The following is a 22,987-nucleotide window of genomic DNA, read 5'->3' as shown; positions in this document are numbered from 1 at the left end:
AAGTTAAGACCTTAACCATTAGGCCACAGTACGAGTCTAAGACCTTAGCTATTAGGCCAGAGTAAGAGTTAAGACCTTAACCATTAGGCCAGAGTATGAGTCTAAGACCTTAGCTATTAGGCCAGAGTAAGAGTTAAGACCTTAGATATTAGGCCAGAGTAAGTGTTAAGACCTTAACCATTAGGCCAGAGTACGAGTCTAAGACCTTAGCTATTAGGCCAGAGTAAGTGTTAAGACCTTAGCTATTAGGCCAGAGTAAGAGTTAAGACCTTAACCATTAGGCCAGAGTACGAGTCTAAGACCTTAGCTATTAGGCCAGAGTACGAGTCTAAGACCTTAACCAGTAGGCCAGAGTAAGAGTTAAGACCTTAACCATTAGGCCAAAGTACGAGTCTAAGATCTTAGCTATTAGGCCAGAGTAAGAGTTAAGACCTTAGCTATTAGGCCAGATTACGAGTCTAAGACCTTTGCTATTAGGCCAGAGTAAGAGTTAAGACCTTAGCTATTAGGCCAGAGTAAGAGTTAAGACCTTAACCAGTTAGGCCAGCGTAAGAGTTAAGACCTTAACCATTAGGCCAGAGTATGAGTCTAAGACCTTAGCTATTAGGCCAGAGTAAGAGTTAAGACCTTAGCTATTAGGCAAGAGTAAGCGTTAAGACCTTAGCTATTAGGCCAGAGTAAGAGTTAAGACCTTAACCAGTAGGCCAGAGTAAGAGTTAAGACCTTAACCAGTAGGGCAGAGTAAGAGTTAAGACCTTAACCATTAGGCCAGAGTATGAGTCTAAGACCTTAGCTATTAGGCCAGAGTAAGAGTTAAGACCTTAACCAGTAGGCCAAAGTAAGAGTTAAGACCTTAACTAGTAGGCCAGAGTACGAGTCTAAGACCTTAGCTATTAGGCCAGAGTAAGAGTTAAGACCTTAGCTATTAGGCCAGAGTAAGAGTTAAGACCTTAACCATTAGGCCAGAGTATGAGTCTAAGACCTTAGCTATTAGGCCAGAGTAAGAGTTAAGACCTTAGCTAGTAGGCCAGAGTAAGAGTTAAGACCTTAGCTATTAGGCCAGAGTAGGAGTTAAAAGCTTAACCAGTAGGCCAGAGTAAGAGTTAAGACCTTAACCAGTAGGCCAGAGTACAAGGCTAAGACCTTAGCTATTAGGCCAGAGTAAGAGTTAAAACCTTAACTATTAGGCCAAAGTAAAAGTTAAGACTTTAACCATTAGGCCACAGTACGAGTCTAAGACCTTAGCTATTAGGCCAGAGTAAGAGTTAAGACCTTAACCATTAGGCCAGAGTACGAGTCTAAGACCTTAGCTATTAGGCCAGAGTAAGAGTTAAGACCTTAGATATTAGGCCAGAGTAAGTGTTAAGACCTTAACCATTAGGCCAGAGTACGAGTCTAAGACCTTAGCTATTAGGCCAGAGTAAGTGTTAAGACCTTAGCTATTAGGCCAGAGTAAGAGTTAAGACCTTAACCAGTAGGCCAGAGTAAGAGTTAAGACCTTAACCATTAGGCCAGAGTACGAGTCTAAGACCTTAGCTATTAGGCCAGAGTACGAGTCTAAGACCTTAACCAGTAGGCCAGAGTAAGAGTTAAGACCTTAACCATTAGGCCAAAGTACGAGTCTAAGATCTTAGCTATTAGGCCAGAGTAAGAGTTAAGACCTTAGCTATTAGGCCAGATTACGAGTCTAAGACCTTTGCTATTAGGCCAGAGTAAGAGTTAAGACCTTAGCTATTAGGCCAGAGTAAGAGTTAAGACCTTAACCAGTTAGGCCAGCGTAAGAGTTAAGACCTTAACCATTAGGCCAGAGTATGAGTCTAAGACCTTAGCTATTAGGCCAGAGTAAGAGTTAAGACCTCAGCTATTAGGCAAGAGTAAGCGTTAAGACCTTAGCTATTAGGCCAGAGTAAGAGTTAAGACCTTAACCAGTAGGCCAGAGTAAGAGTTAAGACCTTAACCAGTAGGGCAGAGTAGGAGTTAAGACCTTAACCATTAGGCCAGAGTATGAGTCTAAGACCTTAGCTATTAGGCCAGAGTAAGAGTTAAGACCTTAGCCAGTAGGCCAAAGTAAGAGTTAAGACCTTAACTAGTAGGCCAGAGTACGAGTCTAAGACCTTAGCTATTAGGCCAGAGTAAGAGTTAAGACCTTAGCTATTAGGCCAGAGTAAGAGTTAAGACCTTAACCAGTAGGCCAGAGTACGAGTCTAAGACCTTAGCTATTAGGCCAGAGTAAGAGTTAAGACCTTAACCATTAGGCCAGAGTACAAATCTAAGACCTTAGCTATTAGGCCAGAGTAAGAGTTAAGACCTTAACCAGTAGGCCAGAGTAAGAGTTAAGACCTTAACCATTAGGCCAGAGTACGAGTCTAAGACCTTAGCTATTAGGCCAGAGTAAGAGTTAAGACCTTAGCTATTAGGCCAGAGTAAGAGTTAAGACCTTAACCAGTAGGCCAGAGTACGAGTCTAAGACCTTAGCTATTAGGACAGAGTAAGAGTTAAGACCTTAGCTATTAGGCCAGAGTAACAGTTAAGACCTTAACCATTAGGCCAGAGTACGAGTCTAAGACCTTAGCTATTAGGCCAGAGTAAGAGTTAAGACCTTAACCAGTAGGCCAGAGTAAGAGTTAAGACCTTAACCAGTAGGGCAGAGTAAGAGTTAAGACCTTAACCATTAGGCCAGAGTACGAGTTAAGACCTTAACCAGTAGGCCAGAGTACGAAGCTAAGACCTTAGCTATTAGGCCAGAGTAAGAGTTAAGACCTTAGCTATTAGGCCAGAGAAAAAGTTAAGACCTTAACCATTAGGCCAGAGTACGAGTCTAAGACCTTAGCTATTAGGCCAGAGTAAGAGTTAAGACCTTAACCATTAAGCCAGAGTACGAGTCTAGGACCTTAGCTATTAGGCCAGAGTACGAGTCTAAGACCTTAGCTATTAGGCCACAGTAAGGGTTAAGACCTTAGATATTAGGCCAGAGTAAGAGTTAAGACCTTAACCATTAGGCCAGAGTATGAGTCTAAGACCTTAGCTATTAGGCCAGAGTAAGTGTTAAGACCTTAGCTATTAGGCCAGAGTAAGAGTTAAGACCTCAACCAGTAGGCCAGAGTAAGAGTTAAAACCTTAACCATTAGGTCAGAGTACGAGTCTAAGACCTTAGCTATTAGGCCAGAGTACGAGTCTAAGACCTTAACCAGTAGGCCAGAGTAAGAGTTAAGACCTTAACCATTAGGCCAAAGTACGAGTCTAAGATCTTAGCTATTAGGCCAGAGTAAGAGTTAAGACCTTAGCTATTAGGCCAGATTACGAGTCTAAGACCTTTGCTATTAGGCCAGAGTAAGAGTTAAGACCTTAGCTATTAGGCCAGAGTAAGAGTTAAGACCTTAACCAGTAGGCCAGAGTAAGAGTTAAGACCTTAACCATTAGGCCAGAGTATGAGTCTAAGACCTTAGCTATTAGGCAAGAGTAAGCGTTAAGACCTTAGCTATTAGGCCAGAGTAAGAGTTAAGACCTTAACCAGTAGGCCAGAGTAAGAGTTAAGACCTTAACCAGTAGGCCAGAGTAAGAGTTAAGACCTTAACCATTAGGCCAGAGTATGAATCTAAGACCTTGGCTATTAGGCCAGAGTAAGAGTTAAGACCTTAACCAGTAGGCCAAAGTAAGAGTTAAGACCTTAACCAGTAGGCCAGAGTACGAGTCTAAGACCTTAGCTATTAGGCCAGAGTAAGAGATAAGACCTTAGCTATTAGGCCAGAGTAAGAGTTAAGACCTTAACCAGTAGGCCAGAGTACGAGTCTAAGACCTTAGCTATTAGGCCAGAGTAAGAGTTAAGACCTTAACCATTAGGCCAGAGTACAAATCTAAGACCTTAGCTATTAGGCCAGAGTAAGAGTTAAGACCTTAACCAGTAGGCCAGAGTAAGACTTAAGACCTTAACCATTACCAGAGTACGAGTCTAAGACCTTAGATATTAGGCCAGAGTACGAGTTAAGACCCTAGCTATTAGGCCAGAGTAAGAGTTAAGACATTAACCATTAGGCCAGAGTACGAGTCTAAGACCTTAGCTATTATGCCAGAGTAAGGGTAAAGACCTTAACCAGTAGGCCAGAGTAAGAGTTAAGACCTTAACCAGTAGGCCAGAGTAAGAGTTAAGACCTTAACCAGTAGGTCAGAGTAAGAGTTAAGACCTTAGCTATTAGGCCAGAGTAAGAGTTAGGACCTTAGCTATTAGGCCAGAGTAAGAGTTAAGACCTTAACCATTAGGCCAGATTATGAGTCTAAGACCTTAGCTATTAGGCCAGAGTAAGAGTTAAGACCTTAACCAGTAGGCCAGAGTAAGAGTTAAGACCTCAGCTATTAGGCCAGAGTAAGAGTTAAGACCTTAACCAGTAGGCCAGAGTAAGAGTTAAGACCTTAACCGTTAGGCCAGAGTACGAGTCTAAGACCTTAGCTATTAGGCCAGAGTAAGAGTTAAGACCTTAACCAGAAGGCCCGAGTAAGAGTTAAAACCTTAACCTGCAGGCCAGAGTACGAGTCTAAGACCTTAGCTATTAGGCCAGAGTACGAGTCTAAGACCTTAGCTGTTAGGCCAGAGTAAGAGTTAAGACCCTAACCAGTAGGCCTGAGTCAGAGTTAAGAACTTAGCTATTAGGCCAGAGTGAGAGTTAAGACCTTAACCAGTAGGCCAGAGTAAGAGTTAAGACCTTAACTATTAGGCCAGAGTACGAGTCTAAGACCTTAGCTATTAGGCCAGAGTAAGAGTTAAGACATTAGCTATTAGGCCCCAGTAAGAGTTAAGACCTTAGCTATTAGGCCAGAGTACGAGTCTAAGACCTTAGCTATTATCCCAGAGTAAGAGTTAAGACCTTAACCAGTAGGCCAGAGTATGAGTCTAAGACCTTAGCTATTAGGCCAGAGTAAGAGTTAAGACCTTAGCTATTAGGCTAGAGTGAGAGTTAAGACCTTAACCAGTAGGCCAGAGTAAGAGTTAAGACCTTAGCTATTAGGCCAGAGTAGGAGTTAAAAGCTTAACCATTAGGCCAGAGTACGAGTCTAAGACCTTAGCTATTAGGCCAGAGTATGAGTCTAAGACCTTAGCTATTAGGCCAGAGTAAGAGTTAAGACCTTAACCAGTAGGCCAGAGTACGAGTCTAAGACCTTAGCTATTAGTCCAGTGTAAGAGTTAAGACCTTAGCTATTAGGCCAGAGTAAAAGTTAAGACCTTAACCATTAGGCCAGAGTACGAGTTAAGACCTTAGCTATTAGGCCAGAGTAAGAGTTAAGACCTTAACCAGTAGGCCAGAGTACGAGTTAAGACCTTAGCTATTAGGCAAGAGTAAGAGTTAAGACCTTAACCAGTAGGCCAGAGTATGAGATAAGACCTTAACCATTAGGCCAGAGTATGAGTCTAAGACCTTAGCTATTAGGCCAGAGTAAGAGTTAAGACCTTAGCTATTAGGCCAGAGTAAGAGTTAAGACCTTAGCTATTAGGCCAGAGTAGGAGTTAAAAGCTTAACCATTAGGCCAGAGTACGAGTCTAAGACCTTAGCTATTAGGCCAGAGTACGAGTCTAAGACCTTAGCTATTAGGTCAGAGTAAGAGTTAAGACCTTAACCAGTAGGCCAGAGTAAGAGTTAAGACCTTAACCAGTAGGCCAGAGTACGAGTCTAAGACCTTAGCTATTAGTCCAGTGTAAGAGTTAAGACCTTAGCTATTAGGCCAGAGTAAAAGTTAAGACCTTAACCATTAGGCCAGAGTACGAGTCTAAGACCTTAGCTATTAGGCCAGAGTAGGAGTTAAGACCTTAACCATTAGGCCAGAGTACGAGTCTAAGACCTTAGCTATTAGGCCAGAGTACGAGTCTAAGACCTTAGCTTTTAGGCCAGAGTAAGAGTTAAGACCTTAACCAGTAGGCCAGAGTAAGAGTTAAGACCTTAACCAGTAGGCCAGAGTACAAGGCTAAGACCTTAGCTATTAGGCCAGAGTAAGAGTTAAAACCTTAACTATTAGGCCAAAGTAAAAGTTAAGACCTTAACCATTAGGCCACAGTACGAGTCTAAGACCTTAGCTATTAGGCCAGAGTAAGAGTTAAGACCTTAACCATTAGGCCAGAGTACGAGTCTAAGACCTTAGCTATTAGGCCAGAGTAAGAGTTAAGACCTTAGATATTAGGCCAGAGTAAGTGTTAAGACCTTAACCATTAGGCCAGAGTACGAGTCTAAGACCTTAGCTATTAGGCCAGAGTAAGTGTTAAGACCTTAGCTATTAGGCCAGAGTAAGAGTTAAGACCTTAACCAGTAGGCCAGAGTAAAAGTTAAGACCTTAACCATTAGGCCAGAGTACGAGTCTAAGACCTTAGCTATTAGGCCAGAGTACGAGTCTAAGACCTTAACCAGTAGGCCAGAGTAAGAGTTAAGACCTTAACCATTAGGCCAAAGTACGAGTCTAAGATCTTAGCTATTAGGCCAGAGTAAGAGTTAAGACCTTAGCTATTAGGCCAGATTACGAGTCTAAGACCTTTGCTATTAGGCCAGAGTAAGAGTTAAGACCTTAGCTATTAGGCCAGAGTAAGAGTTAAGACCTTAACCAGTTAGGCCAGCGTAAGAGTTAAGACCTTAACCATTAGGCCAGAGTATGAGTCTAAGACCTTAGCTATTAGGCCAGAGTAAGAGTTAAGACCTTAGCTATTAGGCAAGAGTAAGCGTTAAGACCTTAGCTATTAGGCCAGAGTAAGAGTTAAGACCTTAACCAGTAGGCCAGAGTAAGAGTTAAGACCTTAACCAGTAGGGCAGAGTAAGAGTTAAGACCTTAACCATTAGGCCAGAGTATGAGTCTAAGACCTTAGCTATTAGGCCAGAGTAAGAGTTAAGACCTTAACCAGTAGGCCAAAGTAAGAGTTAAGACCTTAACTAGTAGGCCAGAGTACGAGTCTAAGACCTTAGCTATTAGGCCAGAGTAAGAGTTAAGACCTTAGCTATTAGGCCAGAGTAAGAGTTAAGACCTTAACCAGTAGGCCAGAGTACGAGTCTAAGACCTTAGCTATTAGGCCAGAGTAAGAGTTAAGACCTTAACCATTAGGCCAGAGTACAAATCTAAGACCTTAGCTATTAGGCCAGAGTAAGAGTTAAGACCTTAACCAGTAGGCCAGAGTAAGAGTTAAGACCTTAACCATTAGGCCAGAGTACGAGTCTAAGACCTTAGCTATTAGGCCAGAGTAAGAGTTAAGACCTTAGCTATTAGGCCAGAGTAAGAGTTAAGACCTTAACCAGTAGGCCAGAGTACGAGTCTAAGACCTTAGCTATTAGGACAGAGTAAGAGTTAAGACCTTAGCTATTAGGCCAGAGTAACAGTTAAGACCTTAACCAGTAGGCCAGAGTAAGAGGTAAGACCTTAACCATTAGGCCAGAGTACGAGTCTAAGACCTTAGCTATTAGGCCAGAGTAAGAGTTAAGACCTTAACCAGTAGGCCAGAGTAAGAGTTAAGACCTTAACCAGTAGGGCAGAGTAAGAGTTAAGACCTTAACCATTAGGCCAGAGTACGAGTCTAAGACCTTAGCTATTAGGCCAGAGTACGAGTCTAAGACCTTAGCTATTAGAGCAGAGTAAGCGTTAAGGCCTTAACCATTAGGCCAGAGTACGAGTTAAGACCTTAACCAGTAGGCCAGAGTACGAAGCTAAGACCTTAGCTATTAGGCCAGAGTAAGAGTTAAGACCTTAGCTATTAGGCCAGAGAAAAAGTTAAGACCTTAACCATTAGGCCAGAGTACGAGTCTAAGACCTTAGCTATTAGGCCAGAGTAAGAGTTAAGACCTTAACCATTAAGCCAGAGTACGAGTCTAGGACCTTAGCTATTAGGCCAGAGTACGAGTCTAAGACCTTAGCTATTAGGCCACAGTAAGAGTTAAGACCTTAGATATTAGGCCAGAGTAAGAGTTAAGACCTTAACCATTAGGCCAGAGTATGAGTCTAAGACCTTAGCTATTAGGCCAGAGTAAGTGTTAGGACCTTAGCTATTAGGCCAGAGTAAGAGTTAAGACCTCAACCAGTAGGCCAGAGTAAGAGTTAAGACCTTAACCATTAGGCCAGAGTACGAGTCTAAGACCTTAGCTATTAGGCCAGAGTACGAGTCTAAGACCTTAACCAGTAGGCCAGAGTACGAGTCTAAGACCTTAGCTATTAGGCCAGAGTAAGAGTTAAGACCTTAGATATTAGGCCAGAGTAAGTGTTAAGACCTTAACCATTAGGCCAGAGTACGAGTCTAAGACCTTAGCTATTAGGCCAGAGTAAGTGTTAAGACCTTAGCTATTAGGCCAGAGTAAGAGTTAAGACCTTAACCAGTAGGCCAGAGTAAGAGTTAAGACCTTAACCATTAGGCCAGAGTACGAGTCTAAGACCTTAGCTATTAGGCCAGAGTACGAGTCTAAGACCTTAACCAGTAGGCCAGAGTAAGAGTTAAGACCTTAACCATTAGGCCAAAGTACGAGTCTAAGATCTTAGCTATTAGGCCAGAGTAAGAGTTAAGACCTTAGCTATTAGGCCAGATTACGAGTCTAAGACCTTTGCTATTAGGCCAGAGTAAGTGTTAAGACCTTAGCTATTAGGCCAGAGTAAGAGTTAAGACCTTAACCAGTTAGGCCAGCGTAAGAGTTAAGACCTTAACCATTAGGCCAGAGTATGAGTCTAAGACCTTAGCTATTAGGCCAGAGTAAGAGTTAAGACCTTAGCTATTAGGCAAGAGTAAGCGTTAAGACCTTAGCTATTAGGCCAGAGTAAGAGTTAAGACCTTAACCAGTAGGCCAGAGTAAGAGATAAGACCTTAACCATTAGGCCAGAGTATGAGTCTAAGACCTTAGCTATTAGGCCAGAGTAAGAGTTAAGACCTTAGCTATTAGGCCAGAGTAAGAGTTAAGACCTTAGCTATTAGGCCAGAGTAGGAGTTAAAAGCTTAACCATTAGGCCAGAGTACGAGTCTAAGACCTTAGCTATTAGGCCAGAGTACGAGTCTAAGACCTTAGCTATTAGGTCAGAGTAAGAGTTAAGACCTTAACCAGTAGGCCAGAGTAAGAGTTAAGACCTTAACCAGTAGGCCAGAGTACGAGTCTAAGACCTTAGCTATTAGTCCAGTGTAAGAGTTAAGACCTTAGCTATTAGGCCAGAGTAAAAGTTAAGACCTTAACCATTAGGCCAGAGTACGAGTCTAAGACCTTAGCTATTAGGCCAGAGTAGGAGTTAAGACCTTAACCATTAGGCCAGAGTACGAGTCTAAGACCTTAGCTATTAGGCCAGAGTACGAGTCTAAGACCTTAGCTTTTAGGCCAGAGTAAGAGTTAAGACCTTAACCAGTAGGCCAGAGTAAGAGTTAAGACCTTAACCAGTAGGCCAGAGTACAAGGCTAAGACCTTAGCTATTAGGCCAGAGTAAGAGTTAAAACCTTAACTATTAGGCCAAAGTAAAAGTTAAGACCTTAACCATTAGGCCATAGTACGAGTCTAAGACCTTAGCTATTAGGCCAGAGTAAGACTTAAGACCTTAACCATTAGGCCAGAGTACGAGTCTAAGACCTTAGCTATTAGGCCAGAGTAAGAGTTAAGACCTTAGATATTAGGCCAGAGTAAGTGTTAAGACCTTAACCATTAGGCCAGAGTACGAGTCTAAGACCTTAGCTATTAGGCCAGAGTAAGTGTTAAGACCTTAGCTATTAGGCCAGAGTAAGAGTTAAGACCTTAACCAGTAGGCCAGAGTAAGAGTTAAGACCTTAACCATTAGGCCAGAGTACGAGTCTAAGACCTTAGCTATTAGGCCAGAGTACGAGTCTAAGACCTTAACCAGTAGGCCAGAGTAAGAGTTAAGACCTTAACCATTAGGCCAAAGTACGAGTCTAAGATCTTAGCTATTAGGCCAGAGTAAGAGTTAAGACCTTAGCTATTAGGCCAGATTACGAGTCTAAGACCTTTGCTATTAGGCCAGAGTAAGAGTTAAGACCTTAGCTATTAGGCCAGAGTAAGAGTTAAGACCTTAACCAGTTAGGCCAGCGTAAGAGTTAAGACCTTAACCATTAGGCCAGAGTATGAGTCTAAGACCTTAGCTATTAGGCCAGAGTAAGAGTTAAGACCTTAGCTATTAGGCAAGAGTAAGCGTTAAGACCTTAGCTATTAGGCCAGAGTAAGAGTTAAGACCTTAACCAGTAGGCCAGAGTAAGAGTTAAGACCTTAACCAGTAGGGCAGAGTAAGAGTTAAGACCTTAACCATTAGGCCAGAGTATGAGTCTAAGACCTTAGCTATTAGGCCAGAGTAAGAGTTAAGACCTTAACCAGTAGGCCAAAGTAAGAGTTAAGACCTTAACTAGTAGGCCAGAGTACGAGTCTAAGACCTTAGCTATTAGGCCAGAGTAAGAGTTAAGACCTTAGCTATTAGGCCAGAGTAAGAGTTAAGACCTTAACCAGTAGGCCAGAGTACGAGTCTAAGACCTTAGCTATTAGGCCAGAGTAAGAGTTAAGACCTTAACCATTAGGCCAGAGTACAAATCTAAGACCTTAGCTATTAGGCCAGAGTAAGAGTTAAGACCTTAACCAGTAGGCCAGAGTAAGAGTTAAGACCTTAACCATTAGGCCAGAGTACGAGTCTAAGACCTTAGCTATTAGGCCAGAGTAAGAGTTAAGACCTTAGCTATTAGGCCAGAGTAAGAGTTAAGACCTTAACCAGTAGGCCAGAGTACGAGTCTAAGACCTTAGCTATTAGGACAGAGTAAGAGTTAAGACCTTAGCTATTAGGCCAGAGTAACAGTTAAGACCTTAACCAGTAGGCCAGAGTAAGAGGTAAGACCTTAACCATTAGGCCAGAGTACGAGTCTAAGACCTTAGCTATTAGGCCAGAGTAAGAGTTAAGACCTTAACCAGTAGGCCAGAGTAAGAGTTAAGACCTTAACCAGTAGGGCAGAGTAAGAGTTAAGACCTTAACCATTAGGCCAGAGTACGAGTCTAAGACCTTAGCTATTAGGCCAGAGTACGAGTCTAAGACCTTAGCTATTAGAGCAGAGTAAGCGTTAAGGCCTTAACCATTAGGCCAGAGTACGAGTTAAGACCTTAACCAGTAGGCCAGAGTACGAAGCTAAGACCTTAGCTATTAGGCCAGAGTAAGAGTTAAGACCTTAGCTATTAGGCCAGAGAAAAAGTTAAGACCTTAACCATTAGGCCAGAGTACGAGTCTAAGACCTTAGCTATTAGGCCAGAGTAAGAGTTAAGACCTTAACCATTAAGCCAGAGTACGAGTCTAGGACCTTAGCTATTAGGCCAGAGTACGAGTCTAAGACCTTAGCTATTAGGCCACAGTAAGAGTTAAGACCTTAGATATTAGGCCAGAGTAAGAGTTAAGACCTTAACCATTAGGCCAGAGTATGAGTCTAAGACCTTAGCTATTAGGCCAGAGTAAGTGTTAAGACCTTAGCTATTAGGCCAGAGTAAGAGTTAAGACCTCAACCAGTAGGCCAGAGTAAGAGTTAAGACCTTAACCATTAGGCCAGAGTACGAGTCTAAGACCTTAGCTATTAGGCCAGAGTACGAGTCTAAGACCTTAACCAGTAGGCCAGAGTACGAGTCTAAGACCTTAGCTATTAGGCCAGAGTAAGAGTTAAGACCTTAGATATTAGGCCAGAGTAAGTGTTAAGACCTTAACCATTAGGCCAGAGTACGAGTCTAAGACCTTAGCTATTAGGCCAGAGTAAGTGTTAAGACCTTAGCTATTAGGCCAGAGTAAGAGTTAAGACCTTAACCAGTAGGCCAGAGTAAGAGTTAAGACCTTAACCATTAGGCCAGAGTACGAGTCTAAGACCTTAGCTATTAGGCCAGAGTACGAGTCTAAGACCTTAACCAGTAGGCCAGAGTAAGAGTTAAGACCTTAACCATTAGGCCAAAGTACGAGTCTAAGATCTTAGCTATTAGGCCAGAGTAAGAGTTAAGACCTTAGCTATTAGGCCAGATTACGAGTCTAAGACCTTTGCTATTAGGCCAGAGTAAGTGTTAAGACCTTAGCTATTAGGCCAGAGTAAGAGTTAAGACCTTAACCAGTTAGGCCAGCGTAAGAGTTAAGACCTTAACCATTAGGCCAGAGTATGAGTCTAAGACCTTAGCTATTAGGCCAGAGTAAGAGTTAAGACCTTAGCTATTAGGCAAGAGTAAGCGTTAAGACCTTAGCTATTAGGCCAGAGTAAGAGTTAAGACCTTAACCAGTAGGCCAGAGTAATAGTTAAGACCTTAACCAGTAGGGCAGAGTAAGAGTTAAGACCTTAACCATTAGGCCAGAGTATGAGTCTAAGACCTTAGCTATTAGGCCAGAGTAAGAGTTAAGACCTTAACCAGTAGGCCAAAGTAAGAGTTAAGACCTTAACTAGTAGGCCAGAGTACGAGTCTAAGACCTTAGCTATTAGGCCAGAGTAAGAGTTAAGACCTTAGCTATTAGGCCAGAGTAAGAGTTAAGACCTTAACCAGTAGGCCAGAGTACGAGTCTAAGACCTTAGCTATTAGGCCAGAGTAAGAGTTAAGACCTTAACCATTAGGCCAGAGTACAAATCTAAGACCTTAGCTATTAGGCCAGAGTAAGAGTTAAGACCTTAACCAGTAGGCCAGAGTAAGAGTTAAGACCTTAACCATTAGGCCAGAGTACGAGTCTAAGACCTTAGCTATTAGGCCAGAGTAAGAGTTAAGACCTTAGCTATTAGGCCAGAGTAAGAGTTAAGACCTTAACCAGTAGGCCAGAGTACGAGTCTAAGACCTTAGCTATTAGGACAGAGTAAGAGTTAAGACCTTAGCTATTAGGCCAGAGTAACAGTTAAGACCTTAACCAGTAGGCCAGAGTAAGAGGTAAGACCTTAACCATTAGGCCAGAGTACGAGTCTAAGACCTTAGCTATTAGGCCAGAGTAAGAGTTAAGACCTTAACCAGTAGGCCAGAGTAAGAGTTAAGACCTTAACCAGTAGGGCAGAGTAAGAGTTAAGACCTTAACCATTAGGCCAGAGTACGAGTCTAAGACCTTAGCTATTAGGCCAGAGTACGAGTCTAAGACCTTAGCTATTAGAGCAGAGTAAGCGTTAAGGCCTTAACCATTAGGCCAGAGCACGAGTTAAGACCTTAACCAGTAGGCCAGAGTACGAAGCTAAGACCTTAGCTATTAGGCCAGAGTAAGAGTTAAGACCTTAGCTATTAGGCCAGAGAAAAAGTTAAGACCTTAACCATTAGGCCAGAGTACGAGTCTAAGACCTTAGCTATTAGGCCAGAGTAAGAGTTAAGACCTTAACCATTAAGCCAGAGTACGAGTCTAGGACCTTAGCTATTAGGCCAGAGTACGAGTCTAAGACCTTAGCTATTAGGCCACAGTAAGAGTTAAGACCTTAGATATTAGGCCAGAGTAAGAGTTAAGACCTTAACCATTAGGCCAGAGTATGAGTCTAAGACCTTAGCTATTAGGCCAGAGTAAGTGTTAAGACCTTAGCTATTAGGCCAGAGTAAGAGTTAAGACCTCAGCCAGTAGGCCAGAGTAAGAGTTAAGACCTTAACCATTAGGCCAGAGTACGAGTCTAAGACCTTAGCTATTAGGCCAGAGTACGAGTCTAAGACCTTAACCAGTAGGCCAGAGTAAGAGTTAAGACCTTAACCATTAGGCCAAGTACGAGTCTAAGATCTTAGCTATTAGGCCAGAGTAAGAGTTAAGACCTTAGCTATTAGGCCAGATTACGAGTCTAAGACCTTTGCTATTAGGCCAGAGTAAGAGTTAAGACCTTAGCTATTAGGCCAGAGTAAGAGTTAAGACCTTAACCAGTAGGCCAGAGTAAGAGTTAAGACCTTAACCATTAGGCTAGAGTATGAGTCTAAGACCTTAGCTATTAGGCAAGAGTAAGCGTTAAGACCTTAGCTATTAGGCCAGAGTAAGAGTTAAGACCTTAACCAGTAGGCCAGAGTAAGAGTTAAGACCTTAACCAGTAGGCCAGAGTAAGAGTTAAGACCTTAACCATTAGGCCAGAGTATGAATCTAAGACCTTAGCTATTAGGCCAGAGTAAGAGTTAAGACCTTAACCAGTAGGCCAAAGTAAGAGTTAAGACCTTAACCAGTAGGCCAGAGTACGAGTCTAAGACCTTAGCTATTAGGCCAGAGTAAGAGTTAAGACCTTAGCTATTAGGCCAGAGTAAGAGTTAAGACCTTAACCAGTAGGCCAGAGTACGAGTCTAAGACCTTAGCTATTAGGCCAGAGTAAGAGTTAAGACCTTAACCATTAGGCCAGAGTACAAATCTAAGACCTTAGCTATTAGGCCAGAGTAAGAGTTAAGACCTTAACCAGTAGGCCAGAGTAAGACTTAAGACCTTAACCATTACCAGAGTACGAGTCTAAGACCTTAGATATTAGGCCAGAGTACGAGTTAAGACCCTAGCTATTAGGCCAGAGTAAGAGTTAAGACATTAACCATTAGGCCAGAGTACGAGTCTAAGACCTTAGCTATTATGCCAGAGTAAGGGTAAAGACCTTAACCAGTAGGCCAGAGTAAGAGTTAAGACCTTAACCTGTAGGCCAGAGTACAAGTCTAAGACCTTAGCTATTAGGCCAGAGTACGAGTCTAAGACCTTAGCTATTAGGCCAGAGTAAGAGTTAAGACCTTAACCAGTAGGCCAGAGTAAGAGTTAAGACCTTAACCAGTAGGTCAGAGTAAGATTTAAGACCTTAGCTATTAGGCCAGAGTAAGAGTTAGGACCTTAGCTATTAGGCCAGAGTAAGAGTTAAGACCTTAACCATTAGGCCAGATTATGAGTCTAAGACCTTAGCTATTAGGCCAGAGTAAGAGTTAAGACCTTAACCAGTAGGCCAGAGTAAGAGTTAAGACCTCAGCTATTAGGCCAGAGTAAGAGTTAAGACCTTAACCAGTAGGCCAGAGTAAGAGTTAAGACCTTAACCGTTAGGCCAGAGTACGAGTCTAAGACCTTAGCTATTAGGCCAGAGTAAGAGTTAAGACCTTAACCAGAAGGCCCGAGTTAGAGTTAAAACCTTAACCTGCAGGCCAGAGTACGAGTCTAAGACCTTAGCTATTAGGCCAGAGTACGAGTCTAAGACATTAGCTGTTAGGCCAGAGTAAGAGTTAAGACCCTAACCAGTAGGCCAGAGTAAGAGTTAAGACCTTAACTATTAGGCCAGAGTACGAGTCTAAGACCTTAGCTATTAGGCCAGAGTAAGAGTTAAGACATTAGCTATTAGGCCCCAGTAAGAGTTAAGACCTTAGCTATTAGGCCAGAGTACGAGTCTAAGACCTTAGCTATTATCCCAGAGTAAGAGTTAAGACCTTAACCAGTAGGCCAGAGTACGAGTCTAAAACCTTAGCTATTAGGCCAGAGTAAGAGTTAAGATCTTAACCAGTAGGCCAGAGTAAGAGTTAAGACCTTAACCATTAGGCCAGAGTATGAGTCTAAGACCTTAGCTATTAGGCCAGAGTAAGAGTTAAGACCTTAGCTATTAGGCTAGAGTGAGAGTTAAGACCTTAACCAGTAGGCCAGAGTAAGAGTTAAGACCTTAGCTATTAGGCCAGAGTAGGAGTTAAAAGCTTAACCATTAGGCCAGAGTACGAGTCTAAGACCTTAGCTATTAGGCCAGAGTATGAGTCTAAGACCTTAGCTATTAGGCCAGAGTAAGAGTTAAGACCTTAACCAGTAGGCCAGAGTACGAGTCTAAGACCTTAGCTATTAGTCCAGTGTAAGAGTTAAGACCTTAGCTATTAGGCCAGAGTAAAAGTTAAGACCTTAACCATTAGGCCAGAGTACGAGTTAAGACCTTAACTATTAGGCCAGAGTAAGAGTTAAGACCTTAACCAGTAGGCCAGAGTACGAGTTAAGACCTTAGCTATTAGGCCAGAGTAAGAGTTAAGACCTTAACCAGTAGGCCAGAGTAAGAGTTGAGACCTTAACCATTAGGCCAGAGTATGAGTCTAAGACCTTAGCTATTAGGCCAGAGTAAGAGTTAAGACCTTAGCTATTAGGCCAGAATAAGAGTTAAGACCTTAGCTATTAGGCCAGAGTAGGAGTTAAAAGCTTAACCATTAGGCCAGAGTACGAGTCTAAGACCTTAGCTATTAGGCCAGAGTACGAGTCTAAGACCTTAGCTTTTAGGCCAGAGTAAGAGTTAAGACCTTAACCAGTAGGCCAGAGTAAGAGTTAAGACCTTAACCAGTAGGCCAGAGTACAAGCCTAAGACCTTAGCTATTAGGCCAGAGTAAGAGTTAAAACCTTAGCTATTAGGCCAAAGTAAAAGTTAAGACCTTAACCATTAGGCCACAGTACGAGTCTAAGACCTTAGCTATTAGGCCAGAGTAAGAGTTAAGACCTTAACCATTAGGCCAGAGTACGAGTCTAAGACCTTAGCTATTAGGCCAGAGTACGAGTCTAAGACCTTAGCTATTAGAGCAGAGTAAGCGTTAAGACCTTAACCATTAGGCCAGAGTACGAGTTAAGACCTTAACCAGTAGGCCAGATTACGAAGCTAAGACCTTAGCTATTCGGCCAGAGTAAGAGTTAAGACCTTAGCTATTAGGCCAGAGTAAAAGTTAAGACCTTAACCATTAGGCCAGAGTACGAGTCTAAGACCTTAGCTATTAGGCCAGAGTAAGAGTTAAGACCTTAACCATTAGGCCAGAGTACGAGTCTAGGACCTTAGCTATTAGGCCAGAGTACGAGTCTAAGACCTTAGCTATTAGGCCAGAGTAAGAGTTAAGACCTTAGCTATTAGGCCAGAGTAAGAGTAAAGACCTTAACCATTAGGCCAGAGTACGTGTCTAAGACCTTAGCTATTAGGCCAGAGTAAGTGTTAAGACCTTAGCTATTAGGCCAGAGTAAGAGTTAAGACCTTAACCAGTAGGCCAGAGTAAGAGTTAAGACCTTAACCAGTAGGCCAGAGTAAGAGTTAAGACCTTAACCATTAGGCCAGAGTACGAGTCTAAGACCTTAGCTATTAGAGCAGAGTAAGCGTTAAGACCTTAACCATTAGGCCAGAGTATGAGTTAAGACCTTAACCAGTAGGCCACAGTACGAAGCTAAGACCTTAGCTATTAGGCCCGAGTAAGAGTAAAGACCTTAACTATTAGGCCAGAGTATGAGTCTAAGACCTTAGCTATTATCCCAGAGTAAGAGTTAAGACCTTAACCAGTAGGCCAGAGTACGAGTCTAAAACCTTAGCTATTAGGCCAGAGTAAGAGTTAAAACCTTAGCAATTAGGCCAGCGTAAGAGTTAAGACCTTAACCAGTAGGCCAGAGTAAGAGTTAAGACCTTAACCATTAGGCCAGAGTATGAGTCTAAGACCTTAGCTATTAGGCCAGAGTAAGAGTTAAGACCTTAGCTATTAGGCCAGAGTAGGAGTAAAAAGCTTAACCATTAGGCCAGAGTACGAGTCTAAGACCTTAGCTATTAGGCCAGAGTACGAGTCTAAGACCTTAGCTATTAGGCCAGAGTAAGAGTTAAGACCTTAACCAGTAGGCCAGAGTAAGAGTTAAGACCTTAACCAGTAGGCCAGAGTACAAGGCTAAGACCTTAGCTATTAGGCCAGAGTAAGAGTTAAAACCTTAGCTATTAGGCCAAAGTAAAAGTTAAGACCTTAACCATTAGGCCACAGTACGAGTCTAAGACCTTAGCTATTAGGCCAGAGTAAGAGTTAAGACCTTAACCATTAGGCCAGAGTACAAGTCTAAGACCTTAGCTATTAGAGCAGAGTAAGCGTTAAGACCTTAACCATTAGGCCAGAGTACGAGTTAAGACATTAACCAGTAGGCCAGATTACGAAGCTAAGACCTTAGCTATTAGGCCAGAGTAAGAGTTAAGACCTTAGCTATTAGGCCAGAGTAAAAGTTAAGACCTTAGCTATTAGGCCAGAGTAAGAGTTAAGACCTTAACCAGTAGGCCAGAGTACGAGTCTAAGACCTTAGCTATTAGGCCAGAGTAAGAGTTAAGACCTTAACCAGTAGGCCAGAGTAAGAGTTAAGACCTTAACCAGTAGGGCAGAGTAAGAGTTAAGACCTTAACCATTAGGCCAGAGTACGAGTCTAAGACCTTAGCTATTAGGCCAGAGTACGAGTCTAAGACCTTAGCTATTAGGCCAGAGTAAGAGTTAAGACCTTAGCTATTAGGCCAGAGAAAAAGTTAAGACCTTAACCATTAGGCCAGAGTACGAGTCTAAGACCTTAGCTATTAGGCCAGAGTAAGAGTTAAGACCTTAACCATTAAGCCAGAGTACGAGTCTAGGACCTTAGCTATTAGGCCAGAGTACGAGTCTAAGACCTTAGCTATTAGGCCACAGTAAGAGTTAAGACCTTAGATATTAGGCCAGAGTAAGAGTTAAGACCTTAACCATTAGGCCAGAGTATGAGTCTAAGACCTTAGCTATTAGGCCAGAGTAAGTGTTAAGACCTTAGCTATTAGGCCAGAGTAAGAGTTAAGACCTCAACCAGTAGGCCAGAGTAAGAGTTAAGACCTTAACCATTAGGCCAGAGTACGAGTCTAAGACCTTAGCTATTAGGCCAGAGTACGAGTCTAAGACCTTAACCAGTAGGCCAGAGTAAGAGTTAAGACCTTAACCATTAGGCCAAAGTACGAGTCTAAGATCTTAGCTATTAGGCCAGAGTAAGAGTTAAGACCTTAGCTATTAGGCCAGATTACGAGTCTAAGACCTTTGCTATTAGGCCAGAGTAAGAGTTAAGACCTTAGCTATTAGGCCAGAGTAAGAGTTAAGACCTTAACCAGTAGGCCAGAGTAAGAGTTAAGACCTTAACCATTAGGCCAGAGTATGAGTCTAAGACCTTAGCTATTAGGCAAGAGTAAGCGTTAAGACCTTAGCTATTAGGCCAGAGTAAGAGTTAAGACCTTAACCAGTAGGCCAGAGTAAGAGTTAAGACCTTAACCAGTAGGCCAGAGTAAGAGTTAAGACCTTAACTATTAGGCCAGAGTACGAGTCTAAGACCTTAGCTATTAGGCCAGAGTAAGAGTTAAGACATTAGCTATTAGGCCCCAGTAAGAGTTAAGACCTTAGCTATTAGGCCAGAGTACGAGTCTAAGACCTTAGCTATTATCCCAGAGTAAGAGTTAAGACCTTAACCAGTAGGCCAGAGTACGAGTCTAAAACCTTAGCTATTAGGCCAGAGTAAGAGTTAAGATCTTAACCAGTAGGCCAGAGTAAGAGTTAAGACCTTAACCATTAGGCCAGAGTATGAGTCTAAGACCTTAGCTATTAGGCCAGAGTAAGAGTTAAGACCTTAGCTATTAGGCTAGAGTGAGAGTTAAGACCTTAACCAGTAGGCCAGAGTAAGAGTTAAGACCTTAGCTATTAGGCCAGAGTAGGAGTTAAAAGCTTAACCATTAGGCCAGAGTACGAGTCTAAGACCTTAGCTATTAGGCCAGAGTATGAGTCTAAGACCTTAGCTATTAGGCCAGAGTAAGAGTTAAGACCTTAACCAGTAGGCCAGAGTACGAGTCTAAGACCTTAGCTATTAGTCCAGTGTAAGAGTTAAGACCTTAGCTATTAGGCCAGAGTAAAAGTTAAGACCTTAACCATTAGGCCAGAGTACGAGTTAAGACCTTAACTATTAGGCCAGAGTAAGAGTTAAGACCTTAACCAGTAGGCCAGAGTACGAGTTAAGACCTTAGCTATTAGGCCAGAGTAAGAGTTAAGACCTTAACCAGTAGGCCAGAGTAAGAGTTAAGACCTTAACCATTAGGCCAGAGTATGAGTCTAAGACCTTAGCTATTAGGCCAGAGTAAGAGTTAAGACCTTAGCTATTAGGCCAGAATAAGAGTTAAGACCTTAGCTATTAGGCCAGAGTAGGAGTTAAAAGCTTAACCATTAGGCCAGAGTACGAGTCTAAGACCTTAGCTATTAGGCCAGAGTACGAGTCTAAGACCTTAGCTTTTAGGCCAGAGTAAGAGTTAAGACCTTAACCAGTAGGCCAGAGTAAGAGTTAAGACCTTAACCAGTAGGCCAGAGTACAAGGCTAAGACCTTAGCTATTAGGCCAGAGTAAGAGTTAAAACCTTAGCTATTAGGCCAAAGTAAAAGTTAAGACCTTAACCATTAGGCCACAGTACGAGTCTAAGACCTTAGCTATTAGGCCAGAGTAAGAGTTAAGACCTTAACCATTAGGCCAGAGTACGAGTCTAAGACCTTAGCTATTAGGCCAGAGTACGAGTCTAAGACCTTAGCTATTAGAGCAGAGTAAGCGTTAAGACCTTAACCATTAGGCCAGAGTACGAGTTAAGACCTTAACCAGTAGGCCAGATTACGAAGCTAAGACCTTAGCTATTCGGCCAGAGTAAGAGTTAAGACCTTAGCTATTAGGCCAGAGTAAAAGTTAAGACCTTAACCATTAGGCCAGAGTACGAGTCTAAGACCTTAGCTATTAGGCCAGAGTAAGAGTTAAGACCTTAACCATTAGGCCAGAGTACGAGTCTAGGACCTTAGCTATTAGGCCAGAGTACGAGTCTAAGACCTTAGCTATTAGGCCAGAGTAAGAGTTAAGACCTTAGCTATTAGGCCAGAGTAAGAGTAAAGACCTTAACCATTAGGCCAGAGTACGTGTCTAAGACCTTAGCTATTAGGCCAGAGTAAGTGTTAAGACCTTAGCTATTAGGCCAGAATAAGAGTTAAGACCTTAACCAGTAGGCCAGAGTAAGAGTTAAGACCTTAACCAGTAGGCCAGAGTAAGAGTTAAGACCTTAACCATTAGGCCAGAGTACGAGTCTAAGACCTTAGCTATTAGAGCAGAGTAAGCGTTAAGACCTTAACCATTAGGCCAGAGTATGAGTTAAGACCTTAACCAGTAGGCCACAGTACGAAGCTAAGACCTTAGCTATTAGGCCCGAGTAAGAGTAAAGACCTTAACTATTAGGCCAGAGTATGAGTCTAAGACCTTAGCTATTATCCCAGAGTAAGAGTTAAGACCTTAACCAGTAGGCCAGAGTACGAGTCTAAAACCTTAGCTATTAGGCCAGAGTAAGAGTTAAAACCTTAGCAATTAGGCCAGCGTAAGAGTTAAGACCTTAACCAGTAGGCCAGAGTAAGAGTTAAGACCTTAACCATTAGGCCAGAGTATGAGTCTAAGACCTTAGCTATTAGGCCAGAGTAAGAGTTAAGACCTTAGCTATTAGGCCAGAGTAGGAGTAAAAAGCTTAACCATTAGGCCAGAGTACGAGTCTAAGACCTTAGCTATTAGGCCAGAGTACGAGTCTAAGACCTTAGCTATTAGGCCAGAGTAAGAGTTAAGACCTTAACCAGTAGGCCAGAGTAAGAGTTAAGACCTTAACCAGTAGGCCAGAGTACAAGGCTAAGACCTTAGCTATTAGGCCAGAGTAAGAGTTAAAACCTTAGCTATTAGGCCAAAGTAAAAGTTAAGACCTTAACCATTAGGCCACAGTACGAGTCTAAGACCTTAGCTATTAGGCCAGAGTAAGAGTTAAGACCTTAACCATTAGGCCAGAGTACAAGTCTAAGACCTTAGCTATTAGAGCAGAGTAAGCGTTAAGACCTTAACCATTAGGCCAGAGTACGAGTTAAGACATTAACCAGTAGGCCAGATTACGAAGCTAAGACCTTAGCTATTAGGCCAGAGTAAGAGTTAAGACCTTAGCTATTAGGCCAGAGTAAAAGTTAAGACCTTAGCTATTAGGCCAGAGTAAGAGTTAAGACCTTAACCAGTAGGCCAGAGTACGAGTCTAAGACCTTAGCTATTAGGCCAGAGTAAGAGTTAAGACCTTAACCAGTAGGCCAGAGTAAGAGTTAAGACCTTAACCAGTAGGGCAGAGTAAGAGTTAAGACCTTAACCATTAGGCCAGAGTACGAGTCTAAGACCTTAGCTATTAGGCCAGAGTACGAGTCTAAGACCTTAGCTATTAGGCCAGAGTAAGAGTTAAGACCTTAGCTATTAGGCCAGAGAAAAAGTTAAGACCTTAACCATTAGGCCAGAGTACGAGTCTAAGACCTTAGCTATTAGGCCAGAGTAAGAGTTAAGACCTTAACCATTAAGCCAGAGTACGAGTCTAGGACCTTAGCTATTAGGCCAGAGTACGAGTCTAAGACCTTAGCTATTAGGCCACAGTAAGAGTTAAGACCTTAGATATTAGGCCAGAGTAAGAGTTAAGACCTTAACCATTAGGCCAGAGTATGAGTCTAAGACCTTAGCTATTAGGCCAGAGTAAGTGTTAAGACCTTAGCTATTAGGCCAGAGTAAGAGTTAAGACCTCAACCAGTAGGCCAGAGTAAGAGTTAAGACCTTAACCATTAGGCCAGAGTACGAGTCTAAGACCTTAGCTATTAGGCCAGAGTACGAGTCTAAGACCTTAACCAGTAGGCCAGAGTAAGAGTTAAGACCTTAACCATTAGGCCAAAGTACGAGTCTAAGATCTTAGCTATTAGGCCAGAGTAAGAGTTAAGACCTTAGCTATTAGGCCAGATTACGAGTCTAAGACCTTTGCTATTAGGCCAGAGTAAGAGTTAAGACCTTAGCTATTAGGCCAGAGTAAGAGTTAAGACCTTAACCAGTAGGCCAGAGTAAGAGTTAAGACCTTAACCATTAGGCCAGAGTATGAGTCTAAGACCTTAGCTATTAGGCAAGAGTAAGCGTTAAGACCTTAGCTATTAGGCCAGAGTAAGAGTTAAGACCTTAACCAGTAGGCCAGAGTAAGAGTTAAGACCTTAACCAGTAGGCCAGAGTAAGAGTTAAGACCTTAACCATTAGGCCAGAGTATGAAACTAAGACCTTAGCTATTAGGCCAGAGTAAGAGTTAAGACCTTAACCAGTAGGCCAAAGTAAGAGTTAAGACCTTAACCAGTAGGCCAGAGTACGAGTCTAAGACCTTAGCTATTAGGCCAGAGTAAGAGTTAAGACCTTAGCTATTAGGCCAGAGTAAGAGTTAAGACCTTAACCAGTAGGCCAGAGTACGAGTCTAAGACCTTAGCTATTAGGCCAGAGTAAGAGTTAAGACCTTAACC

This window comes from Triturus cristatus, chromosome 4_1, assembly GCF_964204655.1.
Source record: "Triturus cristatus chromosome 4_1, aTriCri1.1, whole genome shotgun sequence".
NCBI lineage: Eukaryota > Metazoa > Chordata > Amphibia > Caudata > Salamandridae > Triturus > Triturus cristatus.
This window is presented reverse-complemented; position numbering follows the sequence as displayed.